The sequence below is a fragment of the Cherax quadricarinatus genome, chromosome 12 (genome assembly GCF_038502225.1).
Source record: "Cherax quadricarinatus isolate ZL_2023a chromosome 12, ASM3850222v1, whole genome shotgun sequence".
In the NCBI taxonomy this organism is placed as follows: domain Eukaryota; kingdom Metazoa; phylum Arthropoda; class Malacostraca; order Decapoda; family Parastacidae; genus Cherax; species Cherax quadricarinatus.
The window spans coordinates 49,809,122-49,822,713 of NC_091303.1; positions in this window are offsets into that span (position 1 = coordinate 49,809,122).

The window sequence follows — 13,592 nt, forward strand, 5'->3', positions numbered from 1 at the left end:
TGTTGTGTGGTGTAGCATTGTGTGGTGTAGTGTTGTACAATTGAGTGTTGTGTAGTTGAGTGTCGTGTAGTTGAGTGTTGTGTAGTTGAGTGTTGTATAGTGGAGTGTTGTGTACTGGAGAGTTGTGCAGTGGAGTGTTGTGTAAAAAAGTGATGTGTAGTGTTGTGTAGTGCAGTGTTGTGGAGTGCTGTGAAGTGGACTACTGTGTAGTGGAGTATTGTTTAGTGGAGTGTTGTGTGGTGTAGTGTTATGTGGTGTATTGTTGTGTGGTGGAATGTTTGGTGTAGTGTTGTGTTGTTGAGTGTTGTGTATTGGAAGGATGTGTAGTGGAGAGTTGTGTGGTGTAGTGTTGTGCAGTGCAGAGTTGTGTAGTGGACTGTTGTGCAGTGGCGTGTTGTGTAGTTGAGTGTTGTGTAGTGGAGTGTTGTGTAGTGGAGTGTTCTGCAGTGCAGAGTTGTGTAGTGGACTGTTGTGCAGTGGCGTGTTGTGCAGTGGCGTGTTGTGTAGTTGAGTGTTGTGTAGTGGAGTGTTCTGCAGTGCAGAGTTGTGTAATGGAGAGTTGTGTGGTGGAGCGTTGTATGGAGTGTTGTGCAGTGTAGTGTAGTGTGGTGGAGTGTTTGGTGTAGTGTTGGGCAGTGGAGTGTTATATAGTGTAGTGTTGTGTAGAGGAGAGTTGTGTAGTGGAGAGTTGTGTAGAGGAGAGTTGTGTAGTGGAGTATTTTGTAGTGGAGTGTTGTGTAGTGGAGAGTTGTGTAGAGGAGAGTTGTGTAGTGGAGTGTTGTGTAGTGGAGTGTTGTGTAGTGGAGAGTTGTGTAGAGGAGAGTTGTGTAGTGGAGTGTTGTGTAGTGGAGTGTTGTGTAGTGGAGTGTTGTGTAGTGGAGTGTTGTGTAGTGGAGATTTGTGTGGTGGAGCGTTGTGTGGAATATTGCCTAGCGGAGTCTTTTGTAGTGGAGTGTAAAAGAAGTGTTGTGTAGTGGAGAGCTCTGTGGTGGAGTGTTATGTAGAGTGTTGTGTAGTGGAGTGTTGTGTAGTGAAGTGTAAAAGGAGTGTTGTGTAGTGGATTGTTGTGTAGAGGAGTGTTGTGTAGTAGAGTGTTGTGTAGTGGAGTATTGTGTAGTGGAGCGTTGTATGGTGTGTGTGTGTGTGTGCGTGTGTGTGTGTGTTTGCGTACTCACCTATTTGTGCAGGGGTCGAGTCACAGCTCCTGGCCCCGCCTCTTCGCTGATTGCTACTAGGTCCTCTCTCTCCCTGCTCCATGAGCTCTATCATACCTCGCCTTAAAACTATGTATGGTTCCCGCCTCCACTACGTCACTTTCTAGGCTATTCCACGGCCTGACTACTCTATGACTGAAGAAATACTTCCTAACATCCCTTTGATTCATCTGAGTCTTCAACTTCCAATTGTGACCTCTTGTGTCTGTGTCCCTTCTCTGGAACATCCCGTCTTTGTCCACCTTGTCAATTCCGCGCAGTGTGTGTGCGTGTGCGTGTGTGTGTGTGTGTGTGTGTGTGTGTGTGTGTGTGTGTGTGTGTGTGTGTGTGTGTGTGTGTGTGAAGTGTAATACAGTAAGATAGTTTTGTGTGGTATAATGCGTTATGCAACACATTGTACAGAAGTATTGAGCAGTGTGGTGTCCTGTGGTACAGTGTTGTGTGGGACAGCGTTGCGTGTACAGTGCTGTGTGGTACAGTGTTGTGTGGGACACCTTTATGTGGGACAGTGTTGTGTGTACAGTTTGTGTGGTACAGTGATGTGTGGGTATGTGTTGTGTGGTACAGTGTTGTGTGGGACATTGCTGTGTGGTACAGTCTTGTGTGGGGCAGTGTTGTGTGATGTTTTGTGATGCACGTTGGTACAGTCTAGCATGGTATGTTGGTACAGTCTGGTGTGGTGTTCTGGTTGTTACAGTCTGGCATGGTGTGTTTGTACAGTCTGTCGTGGTCTCCATCACCTGAGAGCCTCCAACTCCCGGCAGGTAAAATTAAAAACATGTTTATACTGTCTTAAAGGTTGTTCCAGCGTCACGTTCGCTAATGAGTCGAGAAAAATCATTATCATATTTTCTATTATGGCTTAAAAGATGCGCCACAATGCCTTCTCTTCCTCAGAATTTGTCTGGAAGTGGATACATCAGGTTACCACATTACATCCACCAACCATATAATCACTACGTCACAAACACCACATTACAATCACAACATCACATTACAACTACATTACATCACGACCACCACATCACATCACAACCACCACTTCACAACTACATCATGATCCGTACCTTACAGTACTCATGAAACATCGTAACACTAACCTACCACATCACAACCCTCATATCACACCCCATAAATTGAAACAGTGCCGACATAACCTGCCCTGCATAAATCAAAAACATATATTTTTCATATTTGTGACATTCCTGTGATCTTTCTCGAGATTCCTCCTTCCCTTGATACTCGGCGATAGGCTAGGCTTCCTGCTCGATCTCCTGATCAACTAAGTTGTTAGTCTTAGCTGCCTCACTGTCTGCATTGTTATCATAACTCATCTGATAAGGGATTTGCAAGAAATAGCGGTCCAATTCGTTCACTAATAAGTTCTACCTTCGTTCCGGGAATATTTCCGATTTCTTCAGGAAACGGGATGAAGAATCTTGCCCCTCGAATGTTGATCTTATTGCACATCAGCTTCTCGCTTAGTTGATTCTCCTGTCTGGCAATATCGTTCACTCCAGGAAGTTATTGTGGAACTCTCACGTATTTTACAAGTGCTTATATTATTAGCTATTTCTCTCTTCTCTGTTCCAGAAAGAACAGTCTAAGTACTTGGAGGTACTCACAACAGTTTATGTTTTGTTAATTCTATATGAGCAGTAAATCTCTGTACATTTGTCACCTGTGGTATTTCTCCCGCCTTGAAAAGTATATTGAACAACTAACAATATTCAGGTCGTTAAAGGACCATTAATTTGAAAAGTATCATCTTCGACGATGCTGATTTTGTTTTCAAAGTTCTCATAATGTACCCTGTCATTTTCCTTACCTTTAGCGCATTTGACATATTTTCTTACACGTGTTCCCTACGTCATGCGAACTTTCTGCCTTTTTTGCATTTGTCACCACTGACCGTTATGTATATTTTTCTGAGGCGAATTCCCTAATTATTATATCGTCCTTGGCAAAGGATAAAACGAAACTGTGAAGAGAGTTGTATCTAAATTTATTATTATAAAGAAAAACAGAAAACGTGTTTGAATATTGCTTTGGGGTGAAGAAAAATGGCTATTTTAATTAATATCTCTTTGTGTTCTGTCTGTTAGAGTTCTCTGTTTCAATTTCTCTGCCTTTTCCCGTTGTACCTATTTTGACGCCATTTTATGGGTTTTGACTCAGTGTTCACATTTGCCAAATGACTTTGTTAAATCTTTGAAGATCGAATTTAGTCCTGCCTTTTTGTGTATGCAAAACACCCCTCATGGAAGGTTCCTTGATGTTGGTGAGGGGCTCTTGATTTAGGGAATTGGATCTGTGCTCCAGTTCCCCGAATTAAGCCTGAATGCCTTCCACATCCCCCCCCCTCCCGGCGCTGCATAATCCTACGGGTTTAGCGCTTCCCCCTTGATTATAATAATAATAATGCATGCAAAACCATTTTTATTATCAATAAAACGTATTTTTTTGTTAATATTTCCCATAGGAAATAATGTAAATCCAATTAAACCATTCCAGACACCCAAAAATATTAACAAAAAAATACATTTTGTAGATAATAAAAATAGTTTTGCATGCATTATTATTATTATAATCAAGGGGAAGCGCTAAACCCGTAGGATTATACAGCGCCCAGGGGAGGGGGGGGGATGTGGAAGGCATTCAGGCTTAATTCGGGGAACTGGAGCACAGATCCAATTCCCTAAATCAAGAGCCCCTCACCAACATCAAGGAACCTTCCATGAGGGGTGTTTTGCATACACAAAAAGGCAGGACTAAATTCGATCTTCAAAGATTTAACAAAGTCATTTGGCAAATGTGAACACTGAGTCAAAACCCATAAAATGGCGTCAAAATAGGTACAACGGGAAAAGGCAGAGAAATAGAAACAGAGAACTCTAACAGACCATGAGGGGTGTTTTGCATACAGAAAAAGGCAGGACTAAATTCGAGGGTCCATTGTATTTTGCTTTTCTTACAAATACAATCTTCAGGTGTGCATTACCTAGTATGATCCTTCTATAAATCTATACAAGTGTCTCCTAAGCTGTGTGATTCTTCGTGCTTATAATGTTTTACCATAATTCATTCGGATTTTAGTATGATTCCCAATATTCTGATTTTTTTTTGTTTTTAATTCGTCTGTGGGGGTTTAAGTGATTTGGTTTAAACTCTAAACTTGCAACTTCCTACCGTAAATTTTTCTTACTGATGATCGGATTTTTTTACTTTTTTGACCATTTCAATTCTTTTTTACTCTTCTACAAAGTTTGCTGTGTTATATTTCTATGTTTAATTTCATCAGACTTTGCCAGCTTGTACAATCAGTTTCACATCATCAGCTTGTGCAGTCAGTTTCACATCATCAGCTTGTGCAGTCAGTTTCACATCAGCTTGTACAATCAGTTTCACATCATCAGCTTGTGCAGTCAGTTTCACATCATCAGCTTGTGCAGTCAGTTTCACATCATCAGCTTGTGCAGTCAGTTTCACATCATCAGCTTGTACAATCAGTTTCACATCATCAGCTTGTGCAGTCAGTTTCACATCATCAGCTTGTGCAGTCAGTTTCACATCATCAGCTTGTGCAGTCAGTTTCACATCATCAGCTTGTGCAGTCAATTTCACATCATCAACTTGTGCAGTCAGTTTCACATCATCAACTTGTGCAGTCAGTTTCACATCATCAGCTTGTGCAGTCAGTTTCACATCATCAGCTTGTGCAGTCAGTTTCACATCATCAGCTTGTGCAGTCAGTTTCACATCATCAGCTTGTGCAGTCAGTTTCACATCATCAGCTTGTGCAGTCAGTTTCACATCATCAGCTTGTGCAGTCAGTTTCACATCATCAGCTTGTGCAGTCAGTTTCACATCATCAGCTTGTGCAGTCAGTTTCACATCATCAGCTTGTACAATCAGTTTCACATCATCAGCTTGTGCAGTCAGTTTCACATCATCAGCTTGTGCAGTCAGTTTCACATCATCAGCTTGTACAATCAGTTTCACATCATCAGCTTGTGCAGTCAGTTTCACATCATCAGCTTGTGCAGTCAGTTTCACATCAGCTTGTGCAATCAGTTTCACATCATCAGCTTGTGCAGTCAGTTTCACATCATCAGCTTGTGCAGTCAGTTTCACATCATCAGCTTGTGCAGTCAGTTTCACATCATCAGCTTGTGCAGTCAGTTTCACATCATCAGCTTGTGCAGTCAGTTTCACATCATCAGCTTGTGCAGTCAGTTTCACATCATCAGCTTGTGCAGTCAGTTTCACATCATCAGCTTGTGCAGTCAGTTTCACATCATCAGCTTGTGCAGTCAGTTTCACATCATCAGCTTGTACAATCAGTTTCACATCATCAGCTTGTGCAGTCAGTTTCACATCATCAGCTTGTGCAGTCAGTTTCACATCATCAGCTTGTACAATCAGTTTCACATCATCAGCTTGTGCAGTCAGTTTCACATCATCAGCTTGTGCAGTCAGTTTCACATCAGCTTGTGCAATCAGTTTCACATCATCAGCTTGTGCAGTCAGTTTCACATCATCAGCTTGTGCAGTCAGTTTCACATCAGCTTGTGCAGTCAGTTTCACCTCATCAGCTTGTGCAGTCAGTTTCACATCAGCTTGTGCAGCCAGTTTCACATCATCAGCTTGTGCAGACAGTTTCACATCATCAGCTAGTGCAGTCAGTTTCACATCATCAGCTTGTGCAGTCAGTTTCACATCATCAGCTTGTGCAGTCAGTTTCACATCATCAGCTTGTACAATCAGTTTCACATCATCAGCTTGTGCAGTCAGTTTCACATCATCAGCTTGTGCAGTCAGTTTCACATCATCAGCTTGTGCAGTCAGTTTCACATCATCAGCTTGTGCAGTCAGTTTCACATCATCAGCTTGTGCAGTCAGTTTCACATCAGCTTGTGCAGTCAGTTTCACATCATCAGCTTGTGCAGTCAGTTTCACATCATCAGCTTGTGCAGTCAGTTTCACATCATCAGCTTGTGCAGTCAGTTTCACATCATCAGCTTGTGCAGTCAGTTTCACATCATCAGCTTGTGCAGTCAGTTTCACATCATCAGCTTGTGCAGTCAATTTCACATCATCAGCTTGTGCAGTCAATTTCACATCATCAGCTTGTGCAGTCAATTTCACATCATCAGCTTGTACAATCAGTTTCACATCATCAGCTTGTGCAGTCAGTTTCACATCATCAATTTGTGCAGTCAGTTTCACATCATCAACTTGTGCAGTCAGTTTCACATCATGAACTTGTGCAGTCAGTTTCACATCATCAGCTTGTGCAGTCAATTTCACATCATCAGCTTGTGCAGTCAATTTCACATCATCAGCTTGTGCAATCAGTTTCACATCATCAGCTTGTGCAGTCAGTTTCACATCATCAGCTTGTGCAGTCAGTTTCACATCATCAGCTTGTGCAGTCAGTTTTACATCATCAGCTTGTACAATCAGTTTCACATCATCAGCTTGTGCAGTCAGTTTCACATCATCAGCTTGTGCAGTCAGTTTCACATCATCAGCTTGTGCAGTCAGTTTTACTTGTACCTTTGGGATGATGATTGCTTCTCATGAAGACTATTTCTCATAAAATGACTAATTTATAGTTTATATCATCAAAATTTCTGTTGTGTAGATGAGAAGGTTTAGTTTCACCAAACGTAAATTGATTTGGAATTATTGTTTCCCGTTTAATTACAGGAGAATGTCTCCTTGGCATCAAAAATTTAGTTCTTCAGATCATTGCTTGTCGGAAAGTTCACATTGTTATTAGAGAGTCAGTCCCAATTTGAAATTTATGTTAAATTTTGATATTGATTCCTTGCAATAACTGGAGGATGACTCTTTGGATCGGCTTTAATCTCTCAGTTTTGGAATGCCTTATTTAGTGGAATATTTCGACTTTCTGTATAAATCTCGGTTTGCCTGCTTAATATATATGCAAATAGGAGTGTGATTAATGTTTCCAGCACAGATATAGATAGTACACAAATAACCCGCTTCCTGACCTAATAAATAGCACTTCTGACATGAGTTATCACCTCGAGTCTAAGATGTCAGCAATATAACAAACGAATATTAATGTTAGCATTAAAATTTTCCCAAGTAAGAGTCATGTCCACGCCGTGACATCGACCACGGTCGTTCATGTCCACGCCGTGACATCGACCACGGTCGTTCATGTCCACGCCGTGACATCGACCACGGTCGTTCATGTCCACGCCGTGACATCGACCACGGTCGTTCATGTCCACGCCGTGACATCGACCACGGTCGTTCATGTCCACGCCGTGACATTGACCACGGTTGTTCATGTCCACGCCGTGACATCGACCACGGTCGTTCATGTCCACGCCGTGACATCGACCACGGTCGTTCATGTCCACGCCGTGACATCGACCACGGTCGTTCATGTCCACGCCGTGATATCGATCACGGTCGTTCATGTCCACGCCGTGACATCGACCACGGTCATTCATGTCCACGCCGTGATATCGACCACGGTCGTTCATATCCACGCCGTGATATCGACCACGGTCGTTCATGTCCACGCCGTGACATCGACCACGGTCGTTCATGTCCACGCCATGACATCGGCCACGGTCGTTCATGGCCACGCCGTGACATCGACCACGGTCGTTCATGTCCACGCCATGACATCGGCCACGGTCGTTCATGGCCACGCCGTGACATCGACCACGGTCGTTCATGTCCACGCCGTGACATCGACCACGGTCGTTCATGTCCACGCCGTGATATCGACCACGGTCGTTCATGTCCACGCCGTGACATCGACCACGGTCGTTCATGTCCACGCCGTGACATCGACCACGGTCGTTCATGTCCACGCCGTGATATCGACCACGGTCGTTCATATCCACGCCGTGATATCGAAAAAGGTCGTTCATGTCCACGCCGTGACATCGACCACGGTCGTTCATGTCCACGCCGTGACATCGACCACGGTCGTTCATGTCCACGCCATGACATCGGCCACGGTCGTTCATGGCCACGCCGTGACATCGACCACGGTCGTTCATGTCCACGCCGTGACATCGACCACGGTCGTTCATCTCCACGCCGTGACATCGACCACGGTCGTTCATGTCCACGCCGTGACATCGACCACGGTCGTTCGTGTCCACGCCGTGACATTGACCACGGTCGTTCGTGTCCACGCCGTGATATAGACCACGGTCGTTCATGTCCACGCCGTGATATCGACCACGTTCGTTCATGTCCACGCAGTGACATCGGCCACGGTCGTTCATGTGCACGCCGTGACATCGACCACGGTCGTTCATGTCCACGCCGTGATATCGACCACGGTCGTTCGTGTCCACGCCGTGACATCGACCACGGTCGTTCGTGTCCACGCCGTGACATTGACCACGGTCGTTCGTGTCCACGCCGTGATATCGACCACGGTCGTTCATGTCCACGCCGTGATATCGACCACGTTCGTTCATGTCCACGCCGTGACATCGGCCACGGTCGTTCATGTCCACGCCGTGACATCGCCCCCGGTCGTTCATGTCCACGCCCTGACTTCGACCACGGTCGTTCATGTCCACGCCGTGACATCGACCACGGTCGTTCATGTCCACGCCGTGACATCGGCCACGGTTGTTCATGGCCACGCCGTGACATCGACCACGGTCGTTCATGTCCACGCCGTGACATCGACCTCGGTTCTTCATGTCCACGCCGTGACATCGACCATGGTCCTTCATGTCCACGCTGTGACATCGACCTCGGTCCTTCATGTCCACGCTGTGACATGGACCACGGTCCTTCATGTCCACGCCGTGACATCGACCACGGTCCTTCATGTCCACGACGTGACATCACCCACGGTCCTTCATGTCCACGCCGTGACATCGACCACGGTCGTTCATGTCCCTGCCGTGACATCGACCTCGGTTCTTCATGTCCACGCCCTGACATAGACCACGGTCCTTCATGTCCACGCCGTGACATCGACCACGGTCCTTCATGTCCACGCCGTGACATCGACCTCGGTCGTTCATGTCCACGCCGTGACATCGACCACGGTCCTTCATGTCCCCGCGGTGACATCGACCTCGGTCCTTCATGTCCACGCCGTGACATCGACCTCGGTTCTTCATGTCCACGCCCTGACATAGACCACGGTCCTTCATGTCCACGCCGTGACATCGACCACAGTCGTTCAGGTCCACGCCGTGACATCGACCACGGTCCTCTCATGCCCACGCCGTGACATCGACCACGGTCCTTCATGTCCACGCCGTGACATCGACCACGGTCCTTCATGTCCACGCCGTGACATCGACCACGGTCCTTCATGTCCACGCCGTGACATCGACCTCGGTCGTTCATGTCCACGCCGTGACATCGACCACGGTCCTTCATGTCCACGCCGTGACATCGACCCCGGTCCTTCATGTCCACGCCGTGACATCGACCTCGGTCCTTCATGTCCACGCCGTGACATCAACCTCGGTCCTTCATGTCCACGCCGTGACATCGACCACGGTCCTTCATGACCACGCCGTGACATCGACCACGGTCCTTCATGACCACGCCGTGACATCGACCACGGTCCTTCATGCCCACGCCGTGACATCGACCACGGTCCTTCATGCCCACGCAGTGACATCGACCACGGTCCTTCATGACCACGCCGTGACATCGACCACGGTCCTTCATGACCACGCCGTGACATCGACCACAGTCCTTCATGCCCACGCCGTGACATCGACCACGGTCCTTCATGCCCACGCTGTGACATCGACCACGGTCCTTCATGCCCACGCCGTGACATCGACCACGGTCCTTCATGTCCACGCCGTGACATCGACCACGGTCCTTCATGCCCACGCCGTGACATCGACCACGGTCCTTCATGCCCACGCCGTGACATCGACCACGGTCCTTCATGTCCACGCCGTGACATCGACCACGGTCCTTCATGCCCACGCCGTGACATCGACCACGGTCCTTCATGTCCACGCCGTGACATCGACCACGGTCCTTCATGCCCACGCCGTGACATCGACCACGGTCCTTCATGCCCACGCCGTGACATCGACCACGGTCCTTCATGACCACGCCGTGACATCGACCACTGTCCTTCATGCCCACGCCGTGACATCGACCACGGTCCTTCATGCCCACGCCGTGACATCGACCACGGTCCTTCATGCCCACGCCGTGACATCGACCACGGTCCTTCATGTCCACGCCGTGACATCGACCACGGTCCTTCATGCCCACGCCGTGACATCGACCACGGTCCTTCATGACCACGCCGTGACATCGACCACGGTCCTTCATGTCCACGCCGTGACATCGACCACGGTCCTTCATGCCCACGCCGTGACATCGACCACGGTCCTTCATAACCACGCCGTGACATCGACCACGGTCCTTCATGTCCACGCCGTGACATCGACCACGGTCCTTCATGCCCACGCCGTGACATCGACCGCGGTCCTTCATGCCCACGCCGTGACATCGACCACGGTCCTTCATGTCCACGCCGTGACATCGACCACGGTCCTTCATGCCCACGCCGTGACATCGACCACTGTCCTTCATGACCACGCCGTGACATCGACCACGGTCCTTCATGTCCACGCCGTGACATCGACCACGGTCCTTCATGCCCACGCCGTGACATCGACCACGGTCCTTCATGACCACGCCGTGACATCGACCACGGTCCTTCATGTCCACGCCGTGACATCGACCACGGTCCTTCATGCCCACGCCGTGACATCGACCACGGTCCTTCATGCCCACGCCGTGACATCGACCACGGTCCTTCATGTCCACGCCGTGACATCGACCACGGTCCTTCATGCCCACGCCGTGACATCGACCACGGTCCTTCATGACCACGCCGTGACATCGACCACGGTCCTTCATGACCACGCCGTGACATCGACCACGGTCCTTCATGACCACGCCGTGACATCGACCACGGTCCTTCATGACCACGCCGTGACATCGACCACGGTCCTTCATGTCCACGCCGTGACATCGACCACGGTCCTTCATGCCCACGCCGTGACATCGACCACGGTCCTTCATGCCCACGCCGTGACATCGACCACGGTCCTTCATGTCCACGCCGTGACATCGACCACGGTCCTTCATGCCCACGCCGTGACATCGACCACTGTCCTTCATGACCACGCCGTGACATCGACCACGGTCCTTCATGTCCACGCCGTGACATCGACCACGGTCCTTCATGCCCACGCCGTGACATCGACCACGGTCCTTCATGACCACGCCGTGACATCGACCACGGTCCTTCATGTCCACGCCGTGACATCGACCACGGTCCTTCATGCCCACGCCGTGACATCGACCACGGTCCTTCATGCCCACGCCGTGACATCGACCACGGTCCTTCATGTCCACGCCGTGACATCGACCACGGTCCTTCATGCCCACGCCGTGACATCGACCACGGTCCTTCATGTCCACGCCGTGACATCGACCACGGTCCTTCATGCCCACGCCGTGACATCGACCACGGTCCTTCATGCCCACGCCGTGACATCGACCACGGTCCTTCATGCCCACGCCGTGACATCGACCACGGTCCTTCATGCCCACGCCGTGACATCGACCACGGTCCTTCATGTCCACGCCGTGACATCGACCACGGTCCTTCATGCCCACGCCGTGACATCGACCACGGTCCTTCATATCCACGCCGTGACATCGACCACGGTCCTTCATGCCCACGCCGTGACATCGACCACGGTCCTTCATGACCACGCCGTGACATCGACCACGGTCCTTCATGACCACGCCGTGACATCGACCACGGTCCTTCATGACCACGCCGTGACATCGACCACGGTCGTTCTCAGATGCAGTGAGTTTTCATATTTTTTTATTTACTTTTTTTTTAGCTCCCAAAAAAAGAAAAGCAGTTTTTTATATTGCACTTGACAACTAAACGTATATTTTACTTTATATTTTTACCTGCAGTTTACCTCACTCCATAAGCTGTAATTCACACTCACAGTCCACCTTCAGTGACTCTCGAAGCTGCAATGACAAGACAGCAAACAAATCAAGAATTGATGGGGACTAAAACAATGGCAGATGAGTCGTCAACCTCAGGGAACACTGTGCTGGGTCTCACCTGCCATGGCGTCATGTTCCACCAGTTCTGTGATTTGATTTATCTTGAGTGGTATTTAGTCTCTCTCACCTTGTATGTACCTTATCGAAACACCTTAGACCTTCATTGTAGTTAACCCTCACACCAATTGTATTTCACCTATAATTACCCTTCTATCGTAAACAACAACGGAAACAGTACCATTACTAACGTCGGTACGTCATTGGCAGTTACTTAAACTATCTTACAAGAAACTGTTATTTCACTGGCTAACACAATGCTAATCTGACTTAGATTCTGCCTCTGAGTTCTTCCATCTGATTAATTCAAATATCTGAACTATTTCGTATGCTGCTCATCTATTATTGTGACTCAACTGGTCACTAGTACCGTTCACTTCAGTGCTAGTAGGGAGAGAATTACTTGACACTAGTACCCTTCAGGTCGGTACCAATATTACCCTCAAGGCTGGTGCCAACAGTCACAGAAAGCCGAACTTTTATGTAGTCCATTACAGTGCCAGTGTTACCTTTGACTTGTATAGTAAACTATACAATTCGGTAATCGAAGAATATGGCTTTAGTAGAGTGGTCGACACAGCCGCCTCTAAAGCAGGAGACAGGTTCGACTCCGGGCGGAGTCTTGTTTGTTTTCTTCTCGTTTGACTGAGGTACATTATATATATATATATATATATATATATATATATATTTTACAGTGTTTTAACTTCACAGGTCCAGTAGAAACATTTTGCATTATGCACACACATTTTCATAATTTTAAAGAGATTTTTATTATTACCTTAATGGAACATGTTAAAGTGTTAAGGGTCGCAGATAGTTCGGGAAATTTAAAGAATTTATCCCTTCACCAACATGAGGGTACTTCCATTAAAGGATATTTTGTACAACAGTGTGTAGTTTGTAATAAATGTCTCCACATTATTGGTGTTTAAGACTAGGTTATAAACACCAGTTAGTGCTGAATAAAAGTTACATTGGCCCAAGTTTCTTAACTCAGGTCAATGCTAGAGCTGTATGGAATTTTAATGTTTAGACACTGTATTGTGTGGACTATCTTTGACTAGAAGTTCTCAGCATACACATACACTGTTCTAGTGAGTTGCTCACCATGATACTTCTGCAGATCTTCAGTGTTTTGTGATGCTGTCTTTATATAATTGATCCGTTCTAGCTCTGAGACATTTGGTAAGCGAGTTGAGAGACTTACGTTCAGGA